Source organism: Leguminivora glycinivorella, chromosome 5 (assembly GCF_023078275.1).
Source record: "Leguminivora glycinivorella isolate SPB_JAAS2020 chromosome 5, LegGlyc_1.1, whole genome shotgun sequence".
Lineage (NCBI taxonomy): Eukaryota > Metazoa > Arthropoda > Insecta > Lepidoptera > Tortricidae > Leguminivora > Leguminivora glycinivorella.
In genome coordinates this window covers 9,386,293-9,393,607 of record NC_062975.1, presented here as the reverse complement: position 1 = coordinate 9,393,607, position 7,315 = coordinate 9,386,293, and the positions used below count along the sequence as shown (strand labels likewise).

Genomic DNA, 7,315 nt, shown 5'->3' with positions numbered 1-7,315 from the left:
TTCTAGATCATTCTAGAAAATATTAGAACTTTCCAGAACATTCTATATCAACTACATTCAGTTTTGCACATTTTGGAACGTTTTAGAACATTCTAGAAAATATTAGAACTTTCCAGAACATTATATATCAACTACATTCAGTTTTACACATTTTGGAACGTTCTAGAACATTCTAGAAAATATTAGAACTTTCCAGAACATTCTATATCAAATACATTCAGTTTGCACATTTTGGAACGTTTTAGATCATTCTAGAAAATATCAGAACTTTCCAGAACATTCTATATCAACTACATTCAGTTTTGCAGATTTTGGAACGTTCTAGATTATTCTAGAAAATATTAGAACTTTCCAGAAGTATCTAGAACTTTCTAGAACATTCCAGATCGATTGAAACATTTACACAAATTCTGGACTTTTATAGATCATTCCAGAAATTTTTAGAACTTTCCAGAAGTACAGATATATAAGTACAGATGCACTTACCCACATTTTTTATATTGCGTGACACATTTAAAATTATATTGCGTGATACAGAAGTAGAGATGTACAGTACAGAAGAAGGACAGATATATATTTTTTTAACATTTTCGCCACCCACAGCCACCCACTTCCACCCACCGCGACCAAACTCCCTTACTTTCATCTAGAGACCAAGGCGTATTTACCACCCCAACAGGGGGTTGATTGGAATTGATAGTGATAGAGAAAACCCCGGACATACGTACATTAGCATTAGCATTTTATATATGTATATAGATTAACAATAGAATAAGTAATGGTATTCATAATCATAGGGAAACGAGTAGCAATTAGCACGTTTCATACTTACTAACAACTAAGGATTAGTTGTCTTCCACTGAAGTGTGAACAAATTATAATTACTTGAAAGAGACAAACATTCAAGTAGCTTATTGACAAAAATGTCAAGAACATACAATCTAGAATTTAAGCATAGTTCTTAAGTACTCAAGTAAGGAGTTAGGCACACCATTCATTAACCTCAGGCAAGCTTATAGCTAGGAATATTTTTATTGACAGTCAGTCTGAGTCATTATTTAAGATAGTATTCAAAGCTGTGTTAACATGAAATGATTCCCATCAGTGAACAGATTGCAGTAGCTATTGCATTTAATAATTAGGAATATGGTGAATCACACACTAGCAAAATTATGAAGGAAGGTGGTAAATGAAACACCCACAAAATGCTTTATTAGTAATATTGAAAAGGTGCACAAAAACAAAAAAAAACCCAGAGCATATTTGTTCATTTCGTTTCCATTAGACGGAAAAGCGCCACTCCATGCAGGAAAAATAGAATAGAGAAGTAACTTTTAGTTAGGATTATTCAGGCAACAATGGGAAAAAAGATATTATGTTCCTCTTCTCGATGACTTTTGAAAAGTATCTTGATGTGAGACATGTTGAGTGATGATCATATTTGGTGTAGTCAGTATAGGTGTTAGAAGTGATTGTACAGGGAGAAGAATTTTCACTCTTTCATTGAAACCTGGAACAAAAATGAAGGGTAAATACATTTCAGTTAAAACATTTAGAATGCAATTCCACTATTGGATGTGCATTCCTTTTTTATACATACAGGTCAACAAGTCATATAATGAATTGCATTGTTTGTCAGACATCTTCATGAAGTCGGCTTTTAATGATATTGTAATATTGTATTGTCATCCCACTTAATGAGCTTATAAAATTTCAGTTCAATAGGTAACTTGTAGCCTGTTATTATCTCTGAAGTAGTCTACAATATAACCCAAGGTTACAATAGGAAAGCATAATTGCCAAGAGCAAGCTTTTTAAAATATTTATCAGTAGATTGTGATTACACTAATTCTAGTATACTATAAAATAGAGTGAGGAAGTTGATCATAGGTTTCCTATATTTATGACTTAATTTGTCAGATTATCCGTCTGTCTGTGTTTTGATTTTTTGAATCAGTTATCAGTGGATGCAGCAGGTTAGCATAGATCAATTTGACTGGTTAGGTAGATAAGCTAGACTTAAGATTTTAGACTTAGTAGTAGTGTTTGTGCCAAATATAGTGCACAGTATAATAGTTTGAATGAACAAATGGAGTCAGTCTGTAATAGACTTGCTATTATTAGAATCAGGAATAAGGGCAAACAATATTATTTACCCTAGAGTAAACCAAAGAATAATAAATAAATAAATAAAACATTTTACCATTGTGGATGTAGATCAGACATACAGGAACTGAGCCAGGTCAGCCTGGGAGTCATTCTGTTGCAAGTGAATGTGTTTCGAGCACACACACATACACAAGTTGCTCAGTCAAAGGGGCATGCCAATGGAGTTCCAATTTGTACACAGCCGGGGAAGGGGCAGGACGTTGATCCTAGTATAATGGCAGCATTGTTCAGCATGCTCTGGAAAATTTAAGAAAATATTTATTAATTAAGTAGAAAATAAGTCCTAGTTATAAGCATAAGTTATAAGAATAAGATTGGTAGAGATTTTATAACTAAATAGGTATTTGATCATTTTATTAATTAGGGTTTATTTTAATTACGGGATAAATTTCAATTTTATCATACAATACATTATCGAAATAAAGTTTAGTCGAACCAAAGTGAAATAATTGACTTAACAACATAAAAGGTAAATAAATAATAAAAATTGAAGGGGCATTTTTGTACAGGCCTACTTGATTACAAACTAAGCATGATTCTTATTATTGACATTCGGTAATGCTTAGATTCTTCATTTATACAATTTTGGCTTAAAACCAACATTGCTTGGTCATACTTTATTATTCCGGCTCATGGAAGCATGGAGTCTGTTTGACAGCTAATTCCAGGATTTGGCGTAGGCACTAATTTTCAATAGGTCTTATTGAAATTAGTCTGGTTTCCTCACGATGATTTCCTTCACTCAAAAGCAACTGGCAAATATCAGATGACAGTTCTCAAGTATTTATCGGTATGATTTGCGGTTCGAACCCGTATCTTATAATTCAAAGCATACAAATAATTATCACTAGGTGAGATTAGTTAACAGATTACAGAATCATTAGACATTAAAGTGTAACTTACATATTACATAGCAGTACAGGTGATGCAAGCCGTGATCGTCGGTGCCTTGTCTACTCATGGAAGCGGTCCGTCGAAAATGAGCTGCGAGTTCCCAGGTTTGAGCTGCTGGAGTGAGGTCACGAGGGTTGCTGAAGATAGGAAGGCGTGGCGTGAGTTTGTGAGCCCTTTGCATCTCTGGGGTGCCTTAGGACACCCACACATAACTGGTAAGGTAGTATAGTGGCATTGGGGCTTAACTCCAAGGGGCATCTAGCACCCAATACCTGAAACATGTCAATAGGCAGACATTAGAAATAGGAAGTTGTAGGCTTACTAATACTCCTCATCTCTAAGACCAGAATTAGGATGTTATTTTAGTGCGCCATAGGAATTAGATAACCTCTCTATTGAAAATCATTTCGTTATTTTAGTATGTCAAGATTTTAAACTAAACTATAAACTGCTTTGTGATGGACAAGTTAAATTTCGAATAATTAAATAGGTTATTACTTACGGCGAAAACTTGGCTCAATTCCATTGAGGTATCATCAAATCATCATGAAAGAAAACCACGTAGTTCCACTGGCGTCATGGGGTCATTTTATTATTGTAGCTAAAGGTTCGGTTTGTTTCATTATTGTTCATGATGTTTTCCATAATCTAAAACCAAACAAGCATTTATTTATTACATTCGTTATACACATTTTGTGTTGTATTTACCACATTACTAACAACATATATCATTACTTAGTTAATGTATTACTCACTTTTTTTATGATTTATAACAAATACAAGCCAGCAGGTCGATAAATTACGTAATTTTCAGTTCCAAATAATGCGTGTACGTCTGAACGGCATCCATTTTTCTTTTATTTCTGTCTGACTGACAGTAATGACGTGGCAATGACGTCAGCATAGCAAATGTTGCCATAGAAAAATCAAAAGGGCTCTATAGATCATAAGACATTTGACGGACCGGATGCGACTAAAATTTATCCAGTATGAATGGGGCTCTGCAGACTATGTGGAACGAATTGTAGAATAATAAAATAGAGACAGTGATTTGACGTTTACATTCAATCTTAATGCTTTTTTTTATATAAATATGAAATAAATAAATAAATATTGGGGACATCTACACAGTTCAACTGAACCCCAAACTAAGCAAATTTTGTGCTGTGGGTGCTAAGCGACGATATACCTACTTAAATAGATAAATACTTATGTACATGGAAAACATCTATGACTCATATACATATATTCTGTGGAATTTTATTAAGGAGAAAAATATTATTAACGTCAAACTTTGTTTAGACATTTAGTATACTCCGACAAATCTAAAGGTCAGTTGAAAAACACCAAATTTCAAACTTTCTATGTTTGCTAAATAACGGATCGTAGAACCATATACTAGTTAAAAAATAAGATGAATAGGTAGTGCATAATAGTGTAGTAATTACTAGCTTTTGCCCGCGGCTTCGCTCGTATCCTGTTCGAAACGCCATTCTTTTTCTTAGGTCAGTTTGTAGGTATGTGTGTATGTTAGTACTTAACGATATTATTAGAAGATAGGTTACCTATATTACAGTGTTAGTAGACGTTATCAAAGCAGTTAGGCGTAAGTGCATTTTCGCATTGTCCGGTCCGATGTCGGATGTCGGACCGATGTCCCATACATTGCAGGCGCCATCTTGGATTTTTAATAACACGCTTTTAGGTCGTTGTGTATGTGACTATGTATGTAATGGAATCTAGGGGAGCTAATTTAACCATCTTCCAGGAGTCGTAGCGTAATGAAAATTGGCAGCTGTATGTAGTTCCGATGACATTGCAAAAATATGGTACTGTTGAGTTGGTCTGATGATGGAGCCAGAAGATACGAACTGGAACTACAGGATGGAACGTCGTATCATAGCTGTTTTTGGGTTTCTTAGAAAAGTCTTGTAATAAACTTTGACTACGATTAGGTTTCATGGTCTGATGATGAAGCTCGGAAATAGGGATGGCTTGAGCGATCCAAAATTTGTTTTGGCTGTTACATGCACTTATGTAAAAGTGTGTTTTTCTAGTGTTTTTTTAAACTATAAATTTGTTTCCATTGAAATCTTTTCGGTTTCCGATGTCGGATCGGATAGTGTGAAAACGGACTAACAAGTTATTTGTATTATTTTTCCTACTTACAAAAGTAGAATTCATAGCGGTATTGCGTATCTTATTCCATAATTTAACTTTGCGTCTTGAATTATAGGTTAACAAAATGTATGTACATATAATATTTTGTAGTTTTGCCTACAATTTTGCGTGCTTACGGTTGTATAGGGTCAATACGAAAGTTAAATGTAAGTCGTGTTTACGTAGGCTGATTCGTAAAGTAAAGGAATAACATAGATAAGTACTTATGATATAAGTATATATTTTAACGTTTGATTAATTAAAAAGTTGAAATAGAAAAAAAAAGAGAGCTATTAAATTATAACATCATACATTTTTGTACTGTCATTATCTAAGTGGGCTTGCAGGTATGACAGAAACAGTAAAAATGAGCGTATGAGGAAGGATGAAATTTGAATGAGTAGTATGAGAGTCACATAAAAGAAAGAAGAGAGGTTTAGCTATATGAATGGGTGGAGTTCAATTGAAGGGTTTCCTCATGTTTGCAAGTCTGAATAGTGACGGCAGTTATTGGAATTTTAAAATGGGGAAAGGGTTACACAAACTTGTTACCACGAGAGTTAGGTGTTATGATAAATAATTTATACCTTTTACAGGTACATTCTTTTGGTAACAACATACTCTACATGCCGCTAATAAACGAACTAAACACACACCCTGTGTCTTTATGGGATAAATCAGATAATTTTGTTTGTCACAAAAGGTGACTTAACATTATCAATAAGATTGAAATATTGATTGTCTGATTACTCTTATAAATATACATAGGACATATGCCGAGAAAGGAGGAAAATTATTGACTAGTATTGAGTTGTGGACTGGTTTTTCGAACTATGGGGAGAACAATTGTCGGTGGTTACCTGAGAAATTGAAAGGCTTTTTCATTCTAGTAAAGAGATTTTTGTAGGTTCATAATATCTGGGCAATGTAGATAGCGGGTTACCTAATCGTGCAATGTGATTAAACTACCCATATGAGGATGCAAAGATTTTACCATTAGGGTACATTTGATTCACAACCAAATGCTTTATTGGAATGGGAATTCTGGCTGGTGGCAATTTGACTCATGTGTCTGGATAACCAATAAGTTCATAATTCGTGCTGGATCAGTGAGGTTCTTTTGAGTATTGGTCACTTTTACTCACCACATTGACGAAAGGGGAAATTGAAAATTTCAATAACTGAATTATTTTGTTGGTTATTTTCGTTTGACACAAAGATGTTATCTTGAATCAAACGAAAATAAAAGGGGCAGTTGTAACGGACCACACAGTCCTCGGTTCAAATCATAGGAAATATTTATTAAAACACCCTTATTTAGGTATAATTATAGTAAACAATTTTAATAACTTATATTAGAAGTAAACGTCTAATAGTATGAAAAAATAATAATTATTCTCGGAATTCAAACGTACATAATTTACAAAGATCAACATTCCTAAAACTGTTGCCAAAAGCGTTATTATCGAGGAAAGCAGTAAATCGGGATAAAAATATTAAAGTTAGCGTAATTTACAAAATCAAACATTCTTTAAACTATTGCCGTAAGCGTTGTTATCGAGGAAAGCGGTCAGCCTTGACGAAAATAACAAAGATGGCGTCCCTCACTATTGACTTATTGAGAGGAATAGGAGAAAGGAAAACTTTGGACGAAAGATGCGTAACGCGTGCGCAGATAGGATATAAAAGGCAGAGCAAAATGGGAGGGGAGTTCAGTATTAGTTGTACGGGCTTAGTAAGAGGAAGTCAGTTACTGTGATTTTGATTGAAGCATTTAATTAGAAATAATTAGAGTGAGAAGGAGTTTATATTGGTAAAGTATAGTGAAGGAGAGCAAGTAAGTGATAAAATTTAATTATTTAATTGTGTGTTAAAATTGATTATGGTACTTATTCATTTCATATAAACGGGATATTCATGAATGTTATATTTATGTGGTGATTATTTTAAGTTGTTCAAATTTCAATTTATTTATTGCATACAATTAACACTAACGGTTAATTTGGAATATTATTAATTAAAATTAGGATCTGAGTATTTCTAATATGACTACTACATGTAACAAAATAGATACATAAAATATTACACATAA

General features: G+C 33.6%; 1 long non-coding RNA gene across 2 annotated transcripts; it reads right to left on the bottom strand.

Moving 5' to 3' along the window:
• Positions 1 to 775: 775 nt before the first annotated feature.
• LOC125226573 lies at positions 776 to 4,127 on the bottom strand. 2 transcript variants are annotated; one of them, XR_007177087.1, is made up of 5 exons: positions 3,819 to 4,127; positions 3,566 to 3,711; positions 3,073 to 3,200; positions 2,204 to 2,406; positions 776 to 1,510 (listed from the first exon to the last, which is right to left on the bottom strand). It is a non-coding gene; the product is annotated as an uncharacterized LOC125226573 (long non-coding RNA). The 2 variants fall into 2 exon arrangements; XR_007177086.1 differs by lacking the exon at positions 3,819 to 4,127 and having other exon boundaries at positions 3,566 to 3,808.
• Positions 4,128 to 7,315: the final 3,188 nt, after the last annotated feature.